Below are 26,910 nucleotides of genomic sequence, written 5' to 3'. Positions count from 1 at the left end.
CCTGTTCATCTTCCGCAGAAATTGCAAACTGGGCCAAACAGGAGGTTAAAGGCGCTGACTCTCCAAGTGGGGAGAGTGTTAGTAAAGCGTCTGGAATGTTGCACCCGAGTACCAGGGGAGGAAAACTGAGACATATTTGAACACGTCTCCCGTTCACATGGTTGATCATACTTGGGTTCCACATGCATGTTTTAGCTGAAGGAAGAATACCTTAAACCTGGAGAGTTGAGACCCGTGTAATGGTTACCATGCAATATGACTTCAAAGGGTCTTCATTTGTTCACTGAACCTCTCCAATCCTATCACTGCTGCGTTTATGCCCCTGTACACATGCTTGATTCTCTTTCGGAGACATAGCAATCCATAGGTTTTAAGATACTTACTAGTCAGGTACATTCTTAGGCGTTTAATATGCGGTGTTGAGTCCATTTCGTTGAGCAAGGAGTAGCTCTTGTCTATTCCATATTTGACTTAAGGAACTTTATCTGTGCTCATTTCAATCTCTGGTTTTATGCAGCACCCCAACTCACCTTTCCCCTTAAGCAAGCATAAGTTGGTTTTCTAAATTTGAGACCCTGTTCTGTTCTGTAATTCAGTTCCTGTGTAGCCAAGTTTACATTCCGTGTATTACTGATATCTTATGATGTTTCTTTTTCTGTGTGACTTACTTCAGTTAGAATCATCATACCTGAATCCACTCATTGTACTGCTAAGGGCCTGATGACACAGATTTCATTGCTGAGTCATATTGCTTTGTAAGTAAATACCACAACTTCTTTATCCATTTTTCACTTTCTGCGATGTTGAACTTGTACTGTAAACGAGGTTCTTGTAAACAGAGCCGTTCCAAACTTTGGGGTGGCTGTGTCTTTTTGATTTTAATTTCCCTAAGCTATAGGACCATAAGTGGAAGTGCCCTAGGTTCTGTTGCTTTGTTTTTTAGATGTTTCAGGAAACACCATACACTTCTCCAGAGTGGTTGTTGGCAATTTACATCCCGCCCATCAGCATAACAAGGCTCCCAGTTCTCCATGGCCTGTCCTGCCTTTCTGGATTTTACACTTTTTTCAGATGGCCCTTTTGACCGGGGGGAAGTGAGACTTCATTGTAGTGCAGATTTCCTTTGCAAGCTTGCTTGGTTGGCCAAAAAGGGCGTATGCGTTTTTTCCTGAATATATTCAGGAAAAAACGCATACGCCCTTTTTGGCCAAGTGCATCATTGTGGACGTTCTGCCTCTTTTCCTATGCTTTCAATGCAATTCCAGTCTACCTCCTGAAATCGGTTTCCTGCAATTCTGCCCCGCTTTCAAGTCCTCTTGGCAGCCTTACTTCAGTCTATTTTTGGACGATAGCTGTCATTTATAACTCTGCAGTTTTGTGAATTACAGTACCCCTGAGCTCCTTTCTTCAACTCGCTTTCTTGTGACCTGGCCGCAACACCGCAGGATGGCTTCAGGCCCTAATCTGGTTCCGGCCCGGCATGCTGAGCCTTTGGTTAATTCCTCTTCCTGGTGGGAAATGAGAGTTAAATTTGCCCGTCCAGACACTTCCAGCTAGCCTCTCATTGGTTCTCGCTATTCCTGTTCATCTTCCGCAGAAATTGCAAACTGGGCCAAACAGGAGGTTAAAGGCGCTGACTCTCCAAGTGGGGAGAGTGTTAGTAAAACGTCTGGAATGTTGCACCCGAGTACCAGGGGAGGAAAACTGAGACATATTTGAACACGTCTCCCGTTCACATGGTTGATCATACTTGGGTTCCACATGCATGTTTTAGCTGAAGGAAGAATACCTTAAACCTGGAGAGTTGAGACCCGTGGAATGGGTACCATGCAATATGACTTCAAAGGGTCTTCATTTGCTCACCGAACCTCTCCAATCCTATCACTGCTGCGTTTATGCCCCTGTACACATGCTTGATTCTCTTTCGGAGACATAGCAATCCATAGGTTTTAAGATACTTACTAGTCAGGTACATTCTTAGGCGTTTAATATGCGATGTTGAGTCCATTTCGTTGAGCAAGGAGTAGCTCTTGTCTATTCCATATTTGGCTTAAGGAACTGTATGTGCTCATTTCAATCTCTGGTTTTATGCAGCAACCCAACTCACCTTTCCCCTTAAGCAAGCATAAGTTGGTTTTCTAAATTTGAGACCCTGTTCTGTTCTGTAATTCAGTTCCTGTGTAGCCAAGTTTACATTCCGTGTATTACTGATATCTTATGATGTTTCTTTTTCTTTGTGACTTATTTCAGTTAGAATCATCATACCTGAATCCACTCATTGTGATGCTAAGGGCCTGATGACATAGATTTCATTGCTGAGTGATATTGCTTTGTAAGTAAATACCACAACTTCTTTATCCATTTTTCACTTTCTGCGATGTTGAACTTGTACTGTAAACGAGGTTCTTGTAAACAGAGCCGTTCCAAACTTTGGGGTGGCTGTGTCTTTTGGATTTTAATTTCCCTAAGCTATAGGACCATAAGTGGAAGTGCCCTAGGTTCTGTTGCTTTGTTTTTTAGATGTTTCAGGAAACATCATACACTTCTCCCGAGTGTCTGTTGGCAATTTACATCCCGCCCATCAGCATAACAAGGCTCCCCGTTCTCCATGGCCTGTCCTGCCTTTCTGGATTTTACACTTTTTTCAGATGGCCCTTTTGACCGGGGGGAAGTGAGACTTCATTGTAGTGCAGATTTCCTTTGCAAGCTTGCTTGGTTGGCCAAAAAGGGCGTATGCGTTTTTTCCTGAATATATTCAGGAAAAAACGCATACGCCCTTTTTGGCCAAGTGCATCATTGTGGACGTTCTGCCTCTTTTCCTATGCTTTCAATGCAATTCCAGTCTACCTCCTTAAATCGGTTTCCTGCAATTCTGTCCCGCTTTCAAGTCCTCTTGGCAGCCTTACTTCAGTCTATTTTTGGACGATAGCTGTCATTTATAACTCTGCAGGTTTGTGAATTACAGTGCCCCTGAGCTCCTTTCTTCAACTCGCTTTCTTGTGACCTGGCCGCAACACCGCAGGATGGCTTCAGGCCCTAATCTGGTTCCGGCCCGGCATGCTGAGCCTTTGGTTAATTCCTCTTCCTGGTGGGAAATGAGAGTTAAATTTGCCCGTCCAGACACCTCCAGCTAGCCTCTCATTGCTTCTCGCTATTCCTGTTCATCTTCCGCAGAAATTGCAAACTGGGCCAAACAGGAGGTTAAAGGGACTGACTCTCCAAGTGGGGAGAGTGTTAGTAAAGCGTCTGGAATGTTGCACCCGAGTACCAGGGGAGGAAAACTGAGACATATTTGAACACGTCTCCTGATCACATGGTTGATCATACTCTAGGTTCCACATGCATGTTTTAGCTGAAGGAAGAATACCTTAAACCTGGGTAGTTGAAACCCGTGGAATGGGTACAATGCAATATAACTTCAAAGGGTCTTCATTTGCTCACCGAACCTCTCCAATCCTATCACTGCTGCGTTTATGCCCCTGTACACATGCTTGATTCTCTTTCGGAGACATAGCAATCCATAGGTTTTAAGATACTTACTAGTCAGGTACATTCTTAGGCGTTTAATATGGGGTGTTGAGTCCATTTCGTTGAGCAAGGAGTAGCTCTTGTCTATTCCATATTTGGCTTAAGGAACTTTATCTGTGCTCATTTCAATCTCTGGTTTTATGCAGCACCCCAACTCACCTTTACCCTTAAGCAAGCATAAGTTGTTTTTCTAAATTTGAGACCCTTTTCTGTTCTGTAATTCAGTTCCTGTGTAGCCAAGTTTCCATTCCGTGTATTACTGATATCTTATGATGTTTCTTTTTCTGTGTGACTTATTTCAGTTAGAATCATCATACCTGAATCCACTCATTGTGCTGCTAAGTGCCTGATGACATAGATTTCATTGCTGAGTGATATTGCTTTGTAAGTGAACACCACAACTTCTTTATCCTTTTTTCACTTTCTGCGATGTTGTACTTGTACTGTAAACGAGGTTCTTGTAAACAGAGCCGTTCCAAACTTTGGGGTGGCTGTGTCTTTTTGATTTTAATTTCCCTAAGCTATAGGACCATAAGTGGAAGTGCCCTAGGCTCTGTTGCTTTGTTTTTTAGATGTTTCAGGAAACACCATACACTTCTCCCAAGTGTCTGTTGGCAATTTACATCCCGCCCATCAGCATAACAAGGCTGCCAGTTCTCAATGGCATGTTGCCTTTCTGGATTTTACACTTTTTTCAGATGGCCCTTTTGACCGGGGGGAAGTGAGACTTCATTGTAGTGCAGATTTCCTTTGCAAGCTTGCTTGGTTGGCCAAAAAGGGCGTATGCGTTTTTTCCTGAATATATTCAGGAAAAAACGCATACGCCCTTTTTGGCCAAGTGCATCATTGTGGACGTTCTGCCTCTTTTCCTATGCTTTCAATGCAATTCCAGTCTACCTCCTGAAATCGGTTTCCTGCAATTCTGCCCCGCTTTCAAGTCCTCTTGGCACCCTTACTTCAGTCTATTTTTGGACGATAGCTGTCATTTATAACTCTGCAGGTTTGTGAATTACAGTGCCCCTGAGCTCCTTTCTTCAACTCGGTTTCTTTTGAGCTGGCCGCAACACCGCAGGATGGCTTCAGGCCCTAATCTGGTTCCGGCCCGGCACGCTGAGCCTTTGGTTAATTCCTCTTCCTGGTGGGAAATGAGAGTTAAATTTGCCCGTCCAGACACCTCCAGCTAGCCTCTCATTGGTTCTCGCTATTCCTGTTCATCTTCCGCAGAAATTGCAAACTGGGCCAAACAGGAGGTTAAAGGCGCTGACTCTCCATGTGGGGAGAGTGTTAGTAAAGCGTCTGGAATGTTGCACCCGAGTACCAGGGGAGGAAAACTGAGACATATTTGAACACGTCTCCCGTTCACATGGTTGATCATACTTGGGTTCCACATGCATGTTTTAGCTGAAGGAAGAATACCTTAAACCTGGAGAGTTGAGACCCGTGTAATGGGTACCATGCAATATGACTTCAAAGGGTGTTCATTTGCTCACCGAACCTCTCCAATCCTATCACTGCTGCGTTTATGCCCCTGTACACATGCTTGATTCTCTTTTGGAGACATAGCAATCCATAGGTTTTACGATACTTACTAGTCAGGTACATTCTTAGGCGTTTAATATGCGGTGTTGAGTCCATTTCGTTGAGCAAGGAGTAGCTCTTGTCTATTCCATATTTGACTTAAGGAACTTTATCTGTGCTCATTTCAATCTCTGGTTTTATGCAGCACCCCAACTCACCTTTACACTTAAGCAAGCATAAGTTGGTTTTCTAAATTTGAGACCCTGTTCTGTTCTGTAATTCAGTTCCTGTGTAGCCAAGTTTACATTCCGTGTATTACTGATATCTTATGATGTTTTTTTTCTGTGTGACTTATTTCAGTTAGAATCATCATACCTGAATCCACTCATTGTGATGCTAAGGGCCTGATGACAGAGATTTCATTGCTGAGTGATATTGCTTTGTAAGTAAATACCACAACTTCTTTATCCATTTTTCACTTTCTGCGATGTTGAACTTGTACTGTAAACGAGGTTCTTGTAAACAGAGGCGTCCCAAACTTTGGGGTGGCTGTATCTTTTTGATTTTAATTTCCCTAAGCTATAGGACCATAAGTGGCAGTGCCCTAGGCTCTGTTGCTTTGTTTTTTAGATGTTTCAGGAAACACCATACACTTCTCCCGAGTGTCTGTTGGCAATTTACATCCCGCCCATCAGCATAACAAGGCTCCCAGTTCTCCATGGCCTGTCCTGCCTTTCTGGATTTTACACTTTTTTCAGATGGCCGTTTTGACCGGGGGGAAGTGAGACTTCATTGTAGTGCAGATTTCCTTTGCAAGCTTGCTTGGTTGGCCAAAAAGGGCATATGCGTTTTTTCCTGAATATATTCAGGAAAAAACGCATACGCCCTTTTTGGCCAAGTGCATCATTGTGGACGTTCTGCCTCTTTTCCTATGCTTTCAATGCAATTCCAGTCTACCTCCTGAAATCGGTTTCCTGCAATTCTGCCCCGCTTTCAAGTCCTCTTGGCAGCCTTACTTCAGTCTATTTTTGGACGATAGCTGTCATTTATAACTCTGCAGGTTTGTGAATTACAGTGCCCCTGAGCTCCTTTCTTCAACTCGCTTTCTTGTGACCTGGCCGCAACACCGCAGGATGGCTTCAGGCCCTAATCTGGTTCCGGCCCGGCATGCTGAGCCTTTGGTTAATTCCTCTTCCTGGTGGGAAATGAGAGTTAAATTTGCCCGTCCAGACACCTCCAGCTAGCCTCTCATTGGTTCTCGCTATTCCTGTTCATCTTCCGCAGAAATTGCAAACTGGGCCAAACAGGAGGTTAAAGGGACTGACTCTCCAAGTCGGGAGAGTGTTAGTAAAGCGTCTGGAATGTTGCACCCGAGTACCAGGGGAGGAAAACTGAGACATATTTGAACACGTCTCCCGATCACATGGTTGATCATACTCTGGGTTCCACATGCATGTTTTAGCTGAAGGAAGAATACCTAAAACCTCGGTAGTTGAAACCCGTGGAATGGGTACCATGCAATATGACTTCAAAGGGTCTTCATTTGCTCACCGAACCTCTCCAATCCTATCACTGCTGCGTTTATGCCCCTGTACACATGCTTGATTCTCTTTCAGAGACATAGCAATCCCTAGGTTTTAAGATACTTACTAGTCAGGTACATTCTTAGGCGTTTAATATGCGGTGTTGAGTCCATTTCGTTGAGCAAGGAGTAGCTCTTGTCTATTCCATATTTGGCTTAAGGAACTTTATCTGTGCTCATTTCAATCTCTGGTTTTATGCAGCACCCCAACTCACCTTTCCCCTTAAGCAAGCATAAGTTGGTTTTCTAAATTTGAGAACCTGTTCTGTTTTGGAATTCAGTTCCTGTGTAGCCAAGTTTCCATTCCGTGTATTACTGATATCTTATGATGTTTCTTTTTCTGTGTGACTTATTTCAGTTAGAATCATCGTACCTGAATCCACTCATTATGCTGCTACGGGCCTGGTGACATAGATTTCATTGCTGAGTGATACTGCATTGTACGTAAGTACCACAAGTTCTTTATCCATTTTTCACTTCCTGTGATATTGAACTTGTACGGTAAACGAGGTTCTTGTAAACAGAGGCGTCCCAAACTTTGAGGTGGCTGTGTCTTTTTGATTTTAATTTCCCTAAGCTATAGGACCATATGTGGAAGTGCCCTAGGTTCTGTTTCTTTGTTTTTTAGATGTTTCAGGAAACACCATACACTTCTCCCGAGTGGTTGTTGGCAATTTACATCCCGCCCATCAGCATAACAAGGCTCCCAGTTCTCCATGGCCTGTCCTGCCTTTCTGGATTTTACACTTTTTTCAGATGGCCCTTTTGACCGGGGAGAAGTGAGACTTCATTGTAGTGCAGATTTCCTTTGCAAGCTTGCTTGGTTGGCCAAAAAGGGCGTATGCGTTTTTTCTTGAATATATTCAGGAAAAAACGCATACGCCCTTTTTGGCCAAGTGCATCATTGTGGACGTTCTGCCTCTTTTCCTATGCTTTCAATGCAATTCCAGTCTACCTCCTGAAATCGGTTTCCTGCAATTCTGCCCCGCTTTCAAGTCCTCTTGGCAGCCTTACTTCAGTCTATTTTTGGACGATAGCTGTCATTTATAACTCTGCAGGTTTGTGAATTACAGTGCCCCTGAGCTCCTTTCTTCAACTCGCTTTCTTGTGAGCTGGCCGAAACACCGCAGGATGGCTTCAGGCCCTAATCTGGTTCCGGCACGGCATGCTGAGCCTTTGGTTAATTCCTCTTCCTGGTGGGAAATGAGAGTTAAATTTGCCCGTCCAGACACCTCCAGCTAGCCTCTCATTGCTTCTCGTTATTCCTGTTCATCTTCCGCAGAAATTGCAAACTGGGCCAAACAGGAGGTTAAAGGCACTGACTCTCCAAGTGGGGAGAGTGTTAGTAAAGCGTCTGGAATGTTGCACTCGAATACCAGGGTACGAAAACTGAGACATATTTGAACACGTCTCCCGTTCACATGGTTGATCATACTTGGGTTCCACATGCATGTTTTAGCTGAAGGAAGAATACCTAAAACCTCGGTAGTTGAAACCCGTGGAATGGGTACCATGCAATATGACTTCAAAGGGTCTTCATTTGCTCACCGAACATCTCCAATCCTATCACTGCTGCGTTTATGCCCCTGTACACATGCTTGATTCTCTTTCGGAGACATAGCAATCCATAGGTTTTAAGATACTTACTAGTCAGGTACATTCTTAGGCGTTTAATATGCGGTGTTGAGTCCATTTCGTTGAGCAAGGAGTAGCTCTTGTCTATTCCATATTTGGCTTAAGGAACTTTATCTGTGCTCATTTCAATCTCTGGTTTTATGCAGCACCCCAACTCACCTTTCCCCTTAAGCAAGCATAAGTTGGTTTTCTAAATTTGAGACCCTGTTCTGTTCTGTAATTCAGTTCCTGTGTAGCCAAGTTTCCATTCCGTGTATTACTGATATCTTATGATGTTTCTTTTTCTGTGTGACTTATTTCAGTTAGAATCATCATACCTGAATCCACTCATTGTGCTGCTAAGTGCCTGATGACACAGATTTCATTGCCGAGTGATATTGCTTTGTAAGTAAATATCACAAGTTCTTTAACCATTTTTCACTTTCTGCGATGTTGAACTTGTACTGTAAACGAGGTTCTTGTAAACAGAGCCGTTCCAAACTTTGGGGTGGCTGTGTCTTTTTGATTTTAATTTCCCTAAGCTATAGGACCATAAGTGGAAGTGCCCTAGGTTCTGTTGCTTTGTTTTTTAGATGTTTCAGGAAACACCATACACTTCTCCCGAGTGGTTGTTGGCAATTTACATCCCACCCATCAGCATAACAAGGCTCCCAGTTCTCCATGGCCTGTCCTGCCTTTCTGGATTTTACACTTTTTTCAGATGGCCCTTTTGACCGGGGGGAAGTGAGACTTCATTGTAGTGCAGATTTCCTTTGCAAGCTTGCTTGGTTGGCCAAAAAGGGCGTATGCGTTTTTTCTTGAATATATTCAGGAAAAAACGCATACGCCCTTTTTGGCCAAGTGCATCATTGTGGACGTTCTGCCTCTTTTCCTATGCTTTCAATGCAATTCCAGTCTACCTCCTGAAATCGGTTTCCTGCAATTCTGCCCCGCTTTCAAGTCCTCTTGGCAGCCTTACTTCAGTCTATTTTTGGACGATAGCTGTCATTTATAACTCTGCAGGTTTGTGAATTACAGTGCCCCTGAGCTCCTTTCTTCAACTCGCTTTCTTGTGAGCTGGCCGAAACACCGCAGGATGGCTTCAGGCCCTAATCTGGTTCCGGCATGGCATGCTGAGCCTTTGGTTAATTCCTCTTCCTGGTGGGAAATGAGAGTTAAATTTGCCCGTCCAGACACCTCCAGCTAGCCTCTCATTGCTTCTCGCTATTCCTGTTCATCTTCCGCAGAAATTGCAAACTGGGCCAAACAGGAGGTTAAAGGGACTGACTCTCCAAGTCGGGAGAGTGTTAGTAAAGCGTCTGGAATGTTGCACCCGAGTACCAGGGGAGGAAAACTGAGACATATTTGAACACGTCTCCCGATCACATGGTTGATCATACTCTGGGTTCCACATGCATGTTTTAGCTGAAGGAAGAATACCTAAAACCTCGGTAGTTGAAACCCGTGGAATGGGTACCATGCAATATGACTTCAAAGGGTCTTCATTTGCTCACCGAACCTCTCCAATCCTATCACTGCTGCGTTTATGCCCCTGTACACATGCTTGATTCTCTTTCAGAGACATAGCAATCCCTAGGTTTTAAGATACTTACTAGTCAGGTACATTCTTAGGCGTTTAATATGCGGTGTTGAGTCCATTTCGTTGAGCAAGGAGTAGCTCTTGTCTATTCCATATTTGGCTTAAGGAACTTTATCTGTGCTCATTTCAATCTCTGGTTTTATGCAGCACCCCAACTCACCTTTCCCCTTAAGCAAGCATAAGTTGGTTTTCTAAATTTGAGAACCTGTTCTGTTTTGGAATTCAGTTCCTGTGTAGCCAAGTTTCCATTCCGTGTATTACTGATATCTTATGATGTTTCTTTTTCTGTGTGACTTATTTCAGTTAGAATCATCGTACCTGAATCCACTCATTATGCTGCTACGGGCCTGATGACATAGATTTCATTGCTGAGTGATATTGCTTTGTAAGTAAATACCACAACTTCTTTATCCATTTTTCACTTTCTGTGATGTTGAACTTGTACTGTAAACGAGGTTCTTGTAAACAGAGCCGTTCCAAACTTTGGGGTGGCTGTGTCTTTTTGATTTTAATTTCCCTAAGCTATAGGACCATAAGTGGAAGTGCCCTAGGTTCTGTTGCTTTGTTTTTTAGATGTGTCAGGAAACACCATACACATCTCCCGAGTGGTTGTTGGCAATTTACATCCCGCCCATCAGCATAACAAGGCTCCCAGTTCTCCATGGCCTGTCCTGCCTTTCTGGATTTTACACTTTTTTCAGATGGCCCTTTTGACCGGGGGGAAGTGAGACTTCATTGTAGTGCAGATTTCCTTTGCAAGCTTGCTTGGTTGGCCAAAAAGGGCGTATGCGTTTTTTCCTGAATATATTCAGGAAAAAACGCATACACCCTTTTTGGCCAAGTGCATCATTGTGGACGTTCTGCCTCTTTTCCTATGCTTTCAATGCAATTCCAGTCTACCTCCTGAAATCGGTTTCCTGCAATTCTGCCCCGCTTTCAAGTCCTCTTGGCAGCCTTACTTCAGTCTATTTTTGGACGATAGCTGTCATTTATAACTCTGCAGGTTTGTGAATTACAGTGCCCCTGAGCTCCTTTCTTCAACTCGCTTTCTTGTGACCTGGCCGCAACACCGCAGGATGGCTTCAGGCCCTAATCTGGTTCCGGCACGGCACGCTGAGCCTTTGGTTATTTCCTCTTCCTGGTGGGAAATGAGAGTTAAATTTGCCCGTCCAGACACCTCCAGCTAGCCTCTCATTGGTTCTCGCTATTCCTGTTCATCTTCCGCAGAAATTGCAAACTGGGCCAAACAGGAGGTTAAAGGGACTGACTCTCCAAGTGGGGAGAGGGTTAGTAAAGCGTCTGGAATGTTGCACCCGAGTACCAGGGGAGGAAAACTGAGATATATTTGAACACGTCTCCCGATCACATGGTTGATCATACTCTGGGTTCCAAATGCATATTTTAGCTGAAGGAAGAATACCTAAAACCTGGGTAGTTGAAACCCGTGGAATGGGTACCATGCAATATGACTTCAAAGGGTCTTCATTTGCTCACCGAACCCCTCCAATCCTATCACTGCTGCGTTTATGCCCCTGTACACATGCTTGATTCTCTTTCGGAGACATAGCAATCCATAGGTTTTAAGATACTTACTAGTCAGGTACATTCTTAGGCGTTTAATATGTGGTGTTGAGTCCATTTCGTTGAGCAAGGAGTAGCTCTTGTCTGTTCCATATTTGGCTTAAGGAACTTTATCTGTGCTCATTTCAATCTCTGGTTTTATGCAGCACCCCAACTCACCTTTACCCTTAAGCAAGCATAAGTTGGTTTTCTAAATTTGAGACCCTGTTCTGTTTTGGAATGCAGTTCCTGTGTAGCCAAGTTTACATTCCGTGTATTAGTGATATCTTATGATGTTTCTTTTTCTGTGTGACTTATTTCAGTTAGAATCATCGTACCTGAATCCACTCATTATGCTGCTACGGGCCTGTTGACATAGATTTCATTGCTGAGTGATATTGCTTTGTACGTAAGTACCACAAGTTCTTTATCCATTTTTCACTTTCTGTGATATTGAACTTGTACTGTAAACGAGGTTCTTGTAAACAGAGGCGTCCGAAACTTTGGGGTGGCTGTGTCTTTTTGATTTTAATTTCCCTAAGCTATAGGACCATAAGTGGCAGTGCCCTAGGCTCTGTTGCTTTGTTTTTTAGATGTTTCAGGAAACACCATACACTTCTCCCGAGTGTCTGTTGGCAATTTACATCCCGCCCATCAGCATAACAAGGCTCCCAGTTCTCCATGGCCTGTCCTGCCTTTCTGGATTTTACACTTTTTTCAGATGGCCCTTTTGACCGGGGGGAAGTGAGACTTCATTGTAGTGCAGATTTCCTTTGCAAGCTTGCTTGGTTGGCCAAAAAGGGCGTATGTGTTTTTTCCTGAATATATTCAGGAAAAAACGCATACGCCCTTTTTGGCCAAGTGCATCATTGTGGACGTTCTGCCTCTTTTCCTATGCTTTCAATGCAATTCCAGTCTACCTCCTGAAATCGGTTTCCTGCAATTCTGCCCCGCTTTCAAGTCCTCTTGGCAGCCTTACTTCAGTCTATTTTTGGACGATAGCTGTCATTTATAACTCTGCAGGTTTGTGAATTACAGTGCCCCTGAGCTCCTTTCTTCAACTCGCTTTCTTGTGACCTGGCCGCAACACCGCAGGATGGCTTCAGGCCCTAATCTGGTTCCGGCCCGGCATGCTGAGCCTTTGGTTAATTCCTCTTCCTGGTGGGAAATGAGAGTTAAATTTGCCCGTCCAGACACCTCCAGCTAGTCTCTCATTGGTTCTCGCTATTCCTGTTCATCTTCCGCAGAAATTGCAAACTGGGCCAAACAGGAGGTTAAAGGGACTGACTCTCCAAGTCGGGAGAGTGTTAGTAAAGCGTCTGGAATGTTGCACCCGAGTACCAGGGTACAAAAACTGAGACATATTTGAACACATCTCCCGATCACATGGTTGATCATACTCTAGGTTCCACATGCATGTTTTAGCTGAAGGAAGAATACCTTAAACCTGGGTAGTTGAAACCCGTGGAATGGGTACCATGCAATATGACTTCAAAGGGTCTTCATTTGCTCACCGAACGTCTCCAATCCTATCACTGCTGCGTTTATGCCCCTGTACACATGCTTGATTCTCTTTCGGAGACATAGCAATCCATAGGTTTTAAGATACTTACTAGTCAGGTACATTCTTAGGCGTTTAATATGGGGTGTTGAGTCCATTTCGTTGAGCAAGGAGTAGCTCTTGTCTATTCCATATTTGGCTTAAGGAACTTTATCTGTGCTCATTTCAATCTCTGGTTTTATGCAGCACCCCAACTCACCTTTACCCTTAAGCAAGAATAAGTTGGTTTTCTAAATTTGAGACCCTGTTCTGTTTTGGAATGCAGTTCCTGTGTAGCCAAGTTTACATTCCGTGTATTACTGATATCTTATGATGTTTCTTTTTCTGTGTGACTTATTTCAGTTAGAATCATCATACCTGAATCCACTCATTGTGCTGCTAAGGGCCTGATGACACAGATTTCATTGCTGAGTGATAATGCTTTGTAAGTAAATACCACAACTTCTTTATCCATTTTTCACTTTCTGCGATGTTGAACTTGTACTGTAAACGAGGTTCTTGTAAACAGAGCCATTCCAAACTTTGGGGTGGCTGTGTCTTTTTGATTTTAATTTCCCTAAGCTATAGGACCATAAGTGGAAGTGCGCTAGGTTCTGTTGCTTTGTTTTTTAGATGTTTCAGGAAACACCATACACTTCTCCCGAGTGGTTGTTGGCAATTTACATCCCGCCCATCAGCATAACAAGGCTGCCAGTTCTCCATGGCCTGTCCTGCCTTTCTGGATTTTACACTTTTTTCAGATGGCCCTTTTGACCGGGGGGAAGTGAGACTTCATTGTAGTGCAGATTTCCTTTGCAAGCTTGCTTGGTTGGCCAAAAAGGGCGTATGCGTTTTTTCCTGAATATATTCAGGAAAAAACGCATACGCCCTTTTTGGCCAAGTGCATCATTGTGGACGTTCTGCCTCTTTTCCTATGCTTTCAATGCAATTCCAGTCTACCTCCTGAAATCGGTTTCCTGCAATTCTGCCCCGCTTTCAAGTCCTCTTGGCAGCCTTACTTCAGTCTATTTTTGGACGATAGCTGTCATTTATAACTCTGCAGGTTTGTGAATTACAGTGCCCCTGAGCTCCTTTCTTCAACTCGGTTTCTTTTGAGCTGGCCGCAACACTGCAGGATGGCTTCAGGCCCTAATCTGGTTCCGGTACGGCACGCTGAGCCTTTGGTTATTTCCTCTTCCTGTTGGGAAATGAGAGTTAAATTTGCCCGTCCAGACACCTCCAGCTAGCCTCTCATTGGTTCTCGCTATTCCTGTTCATCTTCCGCAGAAATTGCAAACTGGGTCAAACAGGAGGTTAAAGGCGCTGACTCTCCAAGTGGGGAGAGTGTTAGTAAAGCGTCTGGAATGTTGCACCCGAGTACCAGGGGAGGAAAACTGAGACATATTTGAACTCGTCTCCCGTTCACATGGTTGATCATACTCTGGGTTCCACATGCATGTTTTAGCTGAAGGAAGAATACCTTAAACCTGGAGAGTTGAGACCCGTGGAATGGGTACCATGCAATATGACTTCAAAGGGTCTTCATTTGCTCACCGAACCTCTCCAATCCTATCACTGCTGCGTTTATGCCCCTGTACACATGCTTGATTCTCTTTCGGAGACATAGCAATCCATAGGTTTTAAGATACTTACTAGTCAGGTACATTCTTAGGCGTTTAATATGCGATGTTGAGTCCATTTCGTTGAGCAAGGAGTAGCTCTTGTCTATTCCATATTTGGCTTAAGGAACTTTATGTGCTCATTTCAATCTCTGGTTTTATGCAGCAACCCAACTCACCTTTCCCCTTAAGCAAGCATAAGTTGGTTTTCTAAATTTGAGACCCTGTTCTGTTCTGTAATTCAGTTCCTGTGTAGCCAAGTTTACATTCCGTGTATTACTGATATCTTATGATGTTTCTTTTTCTTTGTGACTTATTTCAGTTAGAATCATCATACCTGAATCCACTCATTGTGATGCTAAGGGCCTGATGACATAGATTTCATTGCTGAGTGATATTGCTTTGTAAGTAAATACCACAACTTCTTTATCCATTTTTCACTTTCTGCGATGTTGAACTTGTACTGTAAACGAGGTTCTTGTAAACAGAGCCGTTCCAAACTTTGGGGTGGCTGTGTCTTTTTGATTTTAATTTCCCTAAGCTATAGGACCATAAGTGGAAGTGCCCTAGGTTCTGTTGCTTTGTTTTTTAGATGTTTCAGGAAACATCATACACTTCTCCCGAGTGTCTGTTGGCAATTTACATCCCGCCCATCAGCATAACAAGGCTCCCAGTTCTCCATGGCCTGTCCTGCCTTTCTGGATTTTACACTTTTTTCAGATGGCCCTTTTGACCGGGGGGAAGTGAGACTTCATTGTAGTGCAGATTTCCTTTGCAAGCTTGCTTGGTTGGCCAAAAAGTGCGTATGCGTTTTTTCCTGAATATATTCAGGAAAAAACGCATACGCCCTTTTTGGCCAAGTGCATCATTGTGGACGTTCTGCCTCTTTTCCTATGCTTTCAATGCAATTCCAGTCTAACTCCTGAAATCGGTTTCCTGCAATTCTGTCCCGCTTTCAAGTCCTCTTGGCAGCCTTACTTCAGTCTATTTTTGGACGATAGCTGTCATTTATAACTCTGCAGGTTTGTGAATTACAGTGCCCCTGAGCTCCTTTCTTCAACTCGCTTTCTTGTGACCTGGCCGCAACACCGCAGGATGGCTTCAGGCCCTAATCTGGTTCCGGCCCGGCATGCTGAGCCTTTGGTTAATTCCTCTTCCTGGTGGGAAATGAGAGTTAAATTTGCCCGTCCAGACACCTCCAGCTAGCCTCTCATTGGTTCTCGCTATTCCTGTTCATCTTCCGCAGAAATTGCAAACTGGGCCAAACAGGAGGTTAAAGGGACTGACTCTCCAAGTGGGGAGAGTGTTAGTAAAGCGTCTGGAATGTTGCACCCGAGTACCAGGGGAGGAAAACTGAGACATATTTGAACACGTCTCCTGATCACATGGTTGATCATACTCTAGGTTCCACATGCATGTTTTAGCTGAAGGAAGAATACCTTAAACCTGGGTAGTTGAAACCCGTGGAATGGGTACAATGCAATATAACTTCAAAGGGTCTTCATTTGCTCACCGAACCTCTCCAATCCTATCACTGCTGCGTTTATGCCCCTGTACACATGCTTGATTCTCTTTCGGAGACATAGCAATCCATAGGTTTTAAGATACTTACTAGTCAGGTACATTCTTAGGCGTTTAATATGGGGTGTTGAGTCCTTTTCGTTGAGCAAGGAGTAGCTCTTGTCTATTCCATATTTGGCTTAAGGAACTTTATCTGTGCTCATTTCAATCTCTGGTTTTATGCAGCACCCCAACTCACCTTTACCCTTAAGCAAGAATAAGTTGGTTTTCTAAATTTGAGACCCTGTTCTGTTCTGTAATTCAGTTCCTGTGTAGCCAAGTTTACATTCCGTGTATTACTGATATCTTATGATGTTTCTTTTTCTGTGTGACTTATTTCAGTTAGAATCATCATACCTGAATCCACTCATTGTGCTGCTAAGGGCCTGATGACACAGATTTCATTGTTGAGTGATATTGCTTTGTAAGTAAATACCACAACTTGTTTATCCATTTTTCACTTTCTGCGATGTTGAACTTGTACTGTAAACGAGGTTCTTGTAAACAGAGCCGTTCCAAACTTTGGGGTGGCTGTGTCTTTTTGATTTTAATTTCCCTAAGCTATAGGACCATAAGTGGAAGTGCCCTAGGTTCTGTTGCTTTGTTTTTTAGATGTTTCAGGAAACACCATACACTTCTCCAGAGTGGTTGTTGGCAATTTACATCCCGCCCATCAGCATAACAAGGCTCCCAGTTCTCCATGGCCTGTCCTGCCTTTCTGGATTTTACACTTTTTTCAGATGGCCCTTTTGACCGGGGGGAAGTGAGACTTCATTGTAGTGCAGATTTCCTTTGCAAGCTTGCTTGGTTGGCCAAAAAGGGCGTATGCGTTTTTTCCTGAATATATTCAGGAAAAAACGCATACGCCCTTTTTGGCCAAGTGCATCATTGTGGACGTTCTGCCTCTTTTCCTATGCTTTCAATGCAATTCCAGTCTACCTCCTGAAATCGGTTTCCTGCAATTCTGCCCCGCTTTCAAGTCCTCTTGGCAGCCTTACTTCAGTCTATTTTTGGACGATAGCTGTCATTTATAACTCTGCAGGTTTGTGAATTACAGTGCCCCTGAGCTCCTTTCTTCAACTCGGTTTCTTTTGAGCTGGCCGCAACACCGCAGGATGGCTTCAGGCCCTAATCTGGTTCCGGTACGGCACGCTGAGCCTTTGGTTATTTCCTCTTCCTGTTGGGAAATGAGAGTTAAATTTGCCCGTCCAGACACTTCCAGCTAGCCTCTCATTGGTTCTCGCTATTCCTGTTCATCTTCCGCAGAAATTGCAAACTGGGCCAAACAGGAGGTTAAAGGCGCTGACTCTCCAAGTGGGGAGAGTGTTAGTAAAACGTCTGGAATGTTGCACCCGAGTACCAGGGGAGGAAAACTGAGACATATTTGAACACGTCTCCCGTTCACATGGTTGATCATACTCTGGGTTCCACATGCATGTTTTAGCTGAAGGAAGAATACCTTAAACCTGGAGAGTTGAGACCCGTGGAATGGGTACCATGCAATATGACTTCAAAGGGTCTTCATTTGCTCACCGAACCTCTCCAATCCTATCACTGCTGCGTTTATGCCCCTGTACACATGCTTGATTCTCTTTCGGAGACATAGCAATCCATAGGTTTTAAGATACTTACTAGTCAGGTACATTCTTAGGCGTTTAATATGCGATGTTGAGTCCATTTCGTTGAGCAAGGAGTAGCTCTTGTCTATTCCATATTTGGCTTAAGGAACTTTATGTGCTCATTTCAATCTCTGGTTTTATGCAGCAACCCAACTCACCTTTCCCCTTAAGCAAGCATAAGTTGGTTTTCTAAATTTGAGACCCTGTTCTGTTCTGTAATTCAGTTCCTGTGTAGCCAAGTTTACATTCCGTGTATTACTGATATCTTATGATGTTTCTTTTCTGTGTGACTTATTTCAGTTAGAATCATCATACCTGAATCCACTCATTGTGATGCTAAGGGCCTGATGACATAGATTTCATTGCTGAGTGATATTGCTTTGTAAGAAAATACCACAACTTTTTTATCCATTTTTCACTTTCTGCCATGTTGAACTTGTACTGTAAACGAGGTTCTTGTAAACAGAGGCGTCCCAAACTTTGGGGTGGCTGTGTCTTTTTGATTTTAATTTCCCTAATCTATAGGACCATAAGTGGCAGTGCCCTAGGCTCTGTTGCTTTGTTTTTTAGATGTTTCAGGAAACACCATACACTTCTCCCGAGTGTCTGTTGGCAATTTACATCCCGCCCATCAGCATAACAAGGCTCCCAGTTCTCCATGGCCTGTCCTGCCTTTCTGGATTTTACACTTTTTTCAGATGGCCCTTTTGACCGGGGGGAAGTGAGACTTCATTGTAGTGCAGATTTCCTTTGCAAGCTTGCTTGGTTGGCCAAAAAGGGTGTATGCGTTTTTTCCTGAATATATTCAAGAAAAAACGAATACGCCCTTTTTGGCCAAGTGCATCATTGTGGACGTTCTGCCTCTTTTCCTGTGCTTTCAATGCAATTTCAGTCTACCTCCTGAAATCGGTTTCCTGCAATTCTGCCCCGCTTCAAGTCCTCTTGGCAGCCTTACTTCAGTCTATTTTTGGACGATAGCTGTCATTTATAACTCTGCAGGTTTGTGAATTACAGTGCCCCTGAGCTCCTTTCTTCAACTCGCTTTCTTGTGACCTGGCCGCAACACCGCAGGATGGCTTCAGGCCCTAATCTGGTGCCGGTACGGCACGCTGAGCCTTTGGTTATTTCCTCTTCCTGTTGGGAAATGAGAGTTAAATTTGCCCGTCCAGACACCTCCAGCTAGCCTCTCATTGGTTCTCGCTATTCCTGTTCATCTTCCACAGAAATTGCAAACTGTGCCAAACAGGAGGTTAAAGGCGCTGACTCTCCAAGTGGGGAGAGTGTTAGTAAAGCGTCTGGAATGTTGCACCCGAGTACCAGGGGAGGAAAACTGAGACATATTTGAACACGTCTCCCGATCACATGGTTGATCATACTCTGGGTTCCACATGCATGTTTTAGCTGAAGGAAGAATACCTTAAACCTGGGTAGTTGAAACCCGTGGAATGGGTACCATGCAATATGACTTCAAAGGGTCTTCATTTGCTCACCGAACCTCTCCAATCCTATCACTGCTGCGTTTATGCCCCTGTACACATGCTTGATTCTCTTTCGGAGACATAGCAATCCATAGGTTTTAAGATACTTACAAGTCAGGTACATTCTTAGGCGTTTAATATGCGGTGTTGAGTCCATTTCGTTGAGCAAGGAGTAGCTCTTGTCTATTCCATATTTGGCTTAAGGAACTTTATCTGTGCTCATTTCAATCTCTGGTTTTATGCAGCACCCCAACTCACCTTTACCCTTAAGCAAGCATAAGTTGTTTTTCTAAATTTGAGACCCTTTTCTGTTCTGTAATTCAGTTCCTGTGTAGCCAAGTTTCCATTCCGTGTATTACTGATATCTTATGATGTTTCTTTTTCTGTGTGACTTATTTCAGTTAGAATCATCATACCTGAATCCACTCATTGTGCTGCTAAGTGCCTGATGACATAGATTTCATTGCTGAGTGATATTGCTTTGTAAGTGAACACCACAACTTCTTTATCCTTTTTTCACTTTCTGCGATGTTGTACTTGTACTGTAAACGAGGTTCTTGTAAACAGAGCCGTTCCAAACTTTGGGGTGGCTGTGTCTTTTTGATTTTAATTTCCCTAAGCTATAGGACCATAAGTGGAAGTGCCCTAGGCTCTGTTGCTTTGTTTTTTAGATGTTTCAGGAAACACCATACACTTCTCCCAAGTGTCTGTTGGCAATTTACATCCCGCCCATCAGCATAACAAGGCTGCCAGTTCTCAATGGCATGTTGCCTTTCTGGATTTTACACTTTTTTCAGATGGCCCTTTTGACCGGGGGGAAGTGAGACTTCATTGTAGTGCAGATTTCCTTTGCAAGCTTGCTTGGTTGGCCAAAAAGGGCGTATGCGTTTTTTCCTGAATATATTCAGGAAAAAACGCATACGCCCTTTTTGGCCAAGTGCATCATTGTGGACGTTCTGCCTCTTTTCCTATGCTTTCAATGCAATTCCAGTCTACCTCCTGAAATCGGTTTCCTGCAATTCTGCCCCGCTTTCAAGTCCTCTTGGCAGCCTTACTTCAGTCTATTTTTGGACGATAGCTGTCATTTATAACTCTGCAGGTTTGTGAATTACAGTTCCCCTGAGCTCCTTTCTTCAACTCGCTTTCTTGTGACCTGGCCGCAACACCGCAGGATGGCTTCAGGCCCTAATCTGGTTCCGGCCCGGCACGCTGAGCCTTTGGTTAATTCCTCTTCCTGGTGGGAAATGAGAGTTAAATTTGCCCGTCCAGACACCTCCAGCTAGCCTCTCATTGGTTCTCGCTATTCCTGTTCATCTTCCGCAGAAATTGCAAACTGGGCCAAACAGGAGGTTAAAGGCGCTGACTCTCCATGTGGGGAGAGTGTTAGTAAAGCGTCTGGAATGTTGCACCCGAGTACCAGGGGAGGAAAACTGAGACATATTTGAACACGTCTCCCGTTCACATGGTTGATCATACTTGGGTTCCACATGCATGTTTTAGCTGAAGGAAGAATACCTTAAACCTGGAGAGTTGAGACCCGTGTAATGGGTACCATGCAATATGACTTCAAAGGGTGTTCATTTGCTCACCGAACCTCTCCAATCCTATCACTGCTGCGTTTATGCCCCTGTACACATGCTTGATTCTCTTTTGGAGACATAGCAATCCATAGGTTTTACGATACTTACTAGTCAGGTACATTCTTAGGCGTTTAATATGCGGTGTTGAGTCCATTTCGTTGAGCAAGGAGTAGCTCTTGTCTATTCCATATTTGACTTAAGGAACTTTATCTGTGCTCATTTCAATCTCTGGTTTTATGCAGCACCCCAACTCACCTTTACACTTAAGCAAGCATAAGTTGGTTTTCTAAATTTGAGACCCTGTTCTGTTCTGTAATTCAGTTCCTGTGTAGCCAAGTTTACATTCCGTGTATTACTGATATCTTATGATGTTTTTTTTCTGTGTGACTTATTTCAGTTAGAATCATCATACCTGAATCCACTCATTGTGATGCTAAGGGCCTGATGACAGAGATTTCATTGCTGAGTGATATTGCTTTGTAAGTAAATACCACAACTTCTTTATCCATTTTTCACTTTCTGCGATGTTGAACTTGTACTGTAAACGAGGTTCTTGTAAACAGAGGCGTCCCAAACTTTGGGGTGGCTGTGTCTTTTTGATTTTAATTTCCCTAAGCTATAGGACCATAAGTGGCAGTGCCCTAGGCTCTGTTGCTTTGTTTTTTAGATGTTTCAGGAAACACCATACACTTCTCCCGAGTGTCTGTTGGCAATTTACATCCCGCCCATCAGCATAACAAGGCTCCCAGTTCTCCATGGCCTGTCCTGCCTTTCTGGATTTTACACTTTTTTCAGATGGCCGTTTTGACCGGGGGGAAGTGAGACTTCATTGTAGTGCAGATTTCCTTTGCAAGCTTGCTTGGTTGGCCAAAAAGGGCATATGCGTTTTTTCCTGAATATATTCAGGAAAAAACGCATACGCCCTTTTTGGCCAAGTGCATCATTGTGGACGTTCTGCCTCTTTTCCTATGCTTTCAATGCAATTCCAGTCTACCTCCTGAAATCGGTTTCCTGCAATTCTGCCCCGCTTTCAAGTCCTCTTGGCAGCCTTACTTCCGTCTATTTTTGGACGATAGCTGTCATTTATAACTCTGCAGGTTTGTGAATTACAGTGCCCCTGAGCTCCTTTCTTCAACTCGCTTTCTTGTGACCTGGCCGCAACACCGCAGGATGGCTTCAGGCCCTAATCTGGTTCCGGCCCGGCATGCTGAGCCTTTGGTTAATTCCTCTTCCTGGTGGGAAATGAGAGTTAAATTTGCCCGTCCAGACACCTCCAGCTAGCCTCTCATTGGTTCTCGCTATTCCTGTTCATCTTCCGCAGAAATTGCAAACTGGGCCAAACAGGAGGTTAAAGGGACTGACTCTCCAAGTGGGGAGAGTGTTAGTAAAGCGTCTGGAATGTTGCACCCGAGTACCAGGGGAGGAAAACTGAGACATATTTGAACACGTCTCCCGATCACATGGTTGATCATACTCTAGGTTCCACATGCATGTTTTAGCTGAAGGAAGAATACCTTAAACCTGGGTAGTTGAAACCCGTGGAATGGGTACCATGCAATATGACTTCAAAGGGTCTTCATTTGCTCACCGAACGTCTCCAATCCTATCACTGCTGCGTTTATGCCCCTGTACACATGCTTGATTCTCTTTCGGAGACATAGCAATCCAAAGGTTTTAAGATACTTACAAGTCAGGTACATTCTTAGGCGTTTAATATGCGGTGTTGAGTCCATTTCGTTGAGCAAGGAGTAGCTCTTGTCTATTCCATATTTGGCTTAAGGAACTTTATCTGTGCTCATTTCAATCTCTGGTTTTATGCAGCACCCCAACTCACCTTTACCCTTAAGCAAGCATAAGTTGTTTTTCTAAATTTGAGACCCTTTTCTGTTCTGTAATTCAGTTCCTGTGTAGCCAAGTTTCCATTCCGTGTATTACTGATATCTTATGATGTTTCTTTTTCTGTGTGACTTATTTCAGTTAGAATCATCATACCTGAATCCACTCATTGTGCTGCTAAGTGCCTGATGACATAGATTTCATTGCTGAGTGATATTGCTTTGTAAGTGAACACCACAACTTCTTTATCCTTTTTTCACTTTCTGCGATGTTGTACTTGTACTGTAAACGAGGTTCTTGTAAACAGAGCCGTTCCAAACTTTGGGGTGGCTGTGTCTTTTTGATTTTAATTTCCCTAAGCTATAGGACCATAAGTGGAAGTGCCCTAGGCTCTGTTGCTTTGTTTTTTAGATGTTTCAGGAAACACCATACACTTCTCCCAAGTGTCTGTTGGCAATTTACATCCCGCCCATCAGCATAACAAGGCTGCCAGTTCTCAATGGCATGTTGCCTTTCTGGATTTTACACTTTTTTCAGATGGCCCTTTTGACCGGGGGGAAGTGAGACTTCATTGTAGTGCAGATTTCCTTTGCAAGCTTGCTTGGTTGGCCAAAAAGGGCGTATGCGTTTTTTCCTGAATATATTCAGGAAAAAACGCATACGCCCTTTTTGGCCAAGTGCATCATTGTGGACGTTCTGCCTCTTTTCCTATGCTTTCAATGCAATTCCAGTCTACCTCCTGAAATCGGTTTCCTGCAATTCTGCCCCGCTTTCAAGTCCTCTTGGCAGCCTTACTTCAGTCTATTTTTGGACGATAGCTGTCATTTATAACTCTGCAGGTTTGTGAATTACAGTTCCCCTGAGCTCCTTTCTTCAACTCGCTTTCTTGTGACCTGGCCGCAACACCGCAGGATGGCTTCAGGCCCTAATCTGGTTCCGGCCCGGCACGCTGAGCCTTTGGTTAATTCCTCTTCCTGGTGGGAAATGAGAGTTAAATTTGCCCGTCCAGACACCTCCAGCTAGCCTCTCATTGGTTCTCGCTATTCCTGTTCATCTTCCGCAGAAATTGCAAACTGGGCCAAACAGGAGGTTAAAGGCGCTGACTCTCCATGTGGGGAGAGTGTTAGTAAAGCGTCTGGAATGTTGCACCCGAGTACCAGGGGAGGAAAACTGAGACATATTTGAACACGTCTCCCGTTCACATGGTTGATCATACTTGGGTTCCACATGCATGTTTTAGCTGAAGGAAGAATACCTTAAACCTGGAGAGTTGAGACCCGTGTAATGGGTACCATGCAATATGACTTCAAAGGGTGTTCATTTGCTCACCGAACCTCTCCAATCCTATCACTGCTGCGTTTATGCCCCTGTACACATGCTTGATTCTCTTTTGGAGACATAGCAATCCATAGGTTTTACGATACTTACTAGTCAGGTACATTCTTAGGCGTTTAATATGCGGTGTTGAGTCCATTTCGTTGAGCAAGGAGTAGCTCTTGTCTATTCCATATTTGACTTAAGGAACTTTATCTGTGCTCATTTCAATCTCTGGTTTTATGCAGCACCCCAACTCACCTTTACACTTAAGCAAGCATAAGTTGGTTTTCTAAATTTGAGACCCTGTTCTGTTCTGTAATTCAGTTCCTGTGTAGCCAAGTTTACATTCCGTGTATTACTGATATCTTATGATGTTTTTTTTCTGTGTGACTTATTTCAGTTAGAATCATCATACCTGAATCCACTCATTGTGATGCTAAGGGCCTGATGACAGAGATTTCATTGCTGAGTGATATTGCTTTGTAAGTAAATACCACAACTTCTTTATCCATTTTTCACTTTCTGCGATGTTGAACTTGTACTGTAAACGAGGTTCTTGTAAACAGAGGCGTCCCAAACTTTGGGGTGGCTGTGTCTTTTTGATTTTAATTTCCCTAAGCTATAGGACCATAAGTGGCAGTGCCCTAGGCTCTGTTGCTTTGTTTTTTAGATGTTTCAGGAAACACCATACACTTCTCCCGAGTGTCTGTTGGCAATTTACATCCCGCCCATCAGCATAACAAGGCTCCCAGTTCTCCATGGCCTGTCCTGCCTTTCTGGATTTTACACTTTTTTCAGATGGCCGTTTTGACCGGGGGGAAGTGAGACTTCATTGTAGTGCAGATTTCCTTTGCAAGCTTGCTTGGTTGGCCAAAAAGGGCATATGCGTTTTTTCCTGAATATATTCAGGAAAAAACGCATACGCCCTTTTTGGCCAAGTGCATCATTGTGGACGTTCTGCCTCTTTTCCTATGCTTTCAATGCAATTCCAGTCTACCTCCTGAAATCGGTTTCCTGCAATTCTGCCCCGCTTTCAAGTCCTCTTGGCAGCCTTACTTCCGTCTATTTTTGGACGATAGCTGTCATTTATAACTCTGCAGGTTTGTGAATTACAGTGCCCCTGAGCTCCTTTCTTCAACTCGCTTTCTTGTGACCTGGCCGCAACACCGCAGGATGGCTTCAGGCCCTAATCTGGTTCCGGCCCGGCATGCTGAGCCTTTGGTTAATTCCTCTTCCTGGTGGGAAATGAGAGTTAAATTTGCCCGTCCAGACACCTCCAGCTAGCCTCTCATTGGTTCTCGCTATTCCTGTTCATCTTCCGCAGAAATTGCAAACTGGGCCAAACAGGAGGTTAAAGGGACTGACTCTCCAAGTGGGGAGAGTGTTAGTAAAGCGTCTGGAATGTTGCACCCGAGTACCAGGGGAGGAAAACTGAGACATATTTGAACACGTCTCCCGATCACATGGTTGATCATACTCTAGGTTCCACATGCATGTTTTAGCTGAAGGAAGAATACCTTAAACCTGGGTAGTTGAAACCCGTGGAATGGGTACCATGCAATATGACTTCAAAGGGTCTTCATTTGCTCACCGAACGTCTCCAATCCTATCACTGCTGCGTTTATGCCCCTGTACACATGCTTGATTCTCTTTCGGAGACATAGCAATCCATAGGTTTTAAGATACTTACAAGTCAGGTACATTTTAGGCGTTTAATATGCGGTGTTGAGTCCATTTCGTTGAGCAAGGAGTAGCTCTTGTCTATTCCATATTTGGCTTAAGGAACTTTATCTGTGCTCATTTCAATCTCTGGTTTTATGCAGCACCCCAACTCACCTTTACCCTTAAGCAAGCATAAGTTGTTTTTCTAAATTTGAGACCCTGTTCTGTTCTGTAATTCAGTTCCTGTGTAGCCAAGTTTCCATTCCGTGTATTACTGATATCTTATGATGTTTCTTTTTCTGTGTGACTTATTTCAGTTAGAATCATCATACCTGAATCCACTCATTGTGCTGCTAAGGGCCTGATGACATAGATTTCATTGCTGAGTGATATTGCTTTGTAAGTGAATACCACAACTTCTTTATCCATTTTTCACTTTCTGCGATGTTGTACTTGTACTGTAAACGAGGTTCTTGTAAACAGAGCCGTTCCAAACTTTGGGGTGGCTGTGTCTTTTTGATTTTAATTTCCCTAAGCTATAGGACCATAAGTGGAAGTGCCCTAGGCTCTGTTGCTTTGTTTTTTAGATGTTTCAGGAAACACCATACACTTCTCCCAAGTGTCTGTAGGCAATTTACATCCCGCCCATCAGCATAACAAGGCTCCCAGTTCTCAATGGCCTGTTGCCTTTCTGGATTTTACACTTTTTTCAGATGGCCCTTTTGACCGGGGGGAAGTGAGACTTCATTGTAGTGCAGATTTCCTTTGCAAGCTTGCTTGGTTGGCCAAAAAGTGCGTATGCGTTTTTTCCTGAATATATTCAGGAAAAAACGCATACGCCCTTTTTGGCCAAGTGCATCATTGTGGACGTTCTGCCTCTTTTCCTATGCTTTCAATGCAATTCCAGTCTACCTCCTGAAATCGGTTTCCTGCAATTCTGCCCCGCTTTCAAGTCCTCTTGGCAGCCTTACTTCAGTCTATTTTTGGACGATAGCTGTCATTTATAACTCTGCAGGTTTGTGAATTACAGTGCCCCTGAGCTCCTTTCTTCAACTCGCTTTCTTGTGACCTGGCCGCAACACTGCTGGATGGCTTCAGGCCCTAATCTGGTTCCGGCCCGGCATGCTGAGCCTTTGGTTAATTCCTCTTCCTGGTGGGAAATGAGAGTTAAATTTGCCCGTCCAGACACCTCCAGCTAGCCTCTCATTGGTTCTCGCTATTCCTGTTCATCTTCCGCAGAAATTGCAAACTGGGCCAAACAGGAGGTTAAAGGCGCTGACTCTCCAAGTGGGGAGAG

The sequence above is a fragment of the Stenella coeruleoalba genome (genome assembly GCF_951394435.1).
Source record: "Stenella coeruleoalba genome assembly, contig: scaffold_164, whole genome shotgun sequence".
Taxonomy (NCBI): domain Eukaryota; kingdom Metazoa; phylum Chordata; class Mammalia; order Artiodactyla; family Delphinidae; genus Stenella; species Stenella coeruleoalba.
The sequence above is the reverse complement of the archived record's forward strand: the minus strand, read 5'-3'. Positions refer to the sequence as shown.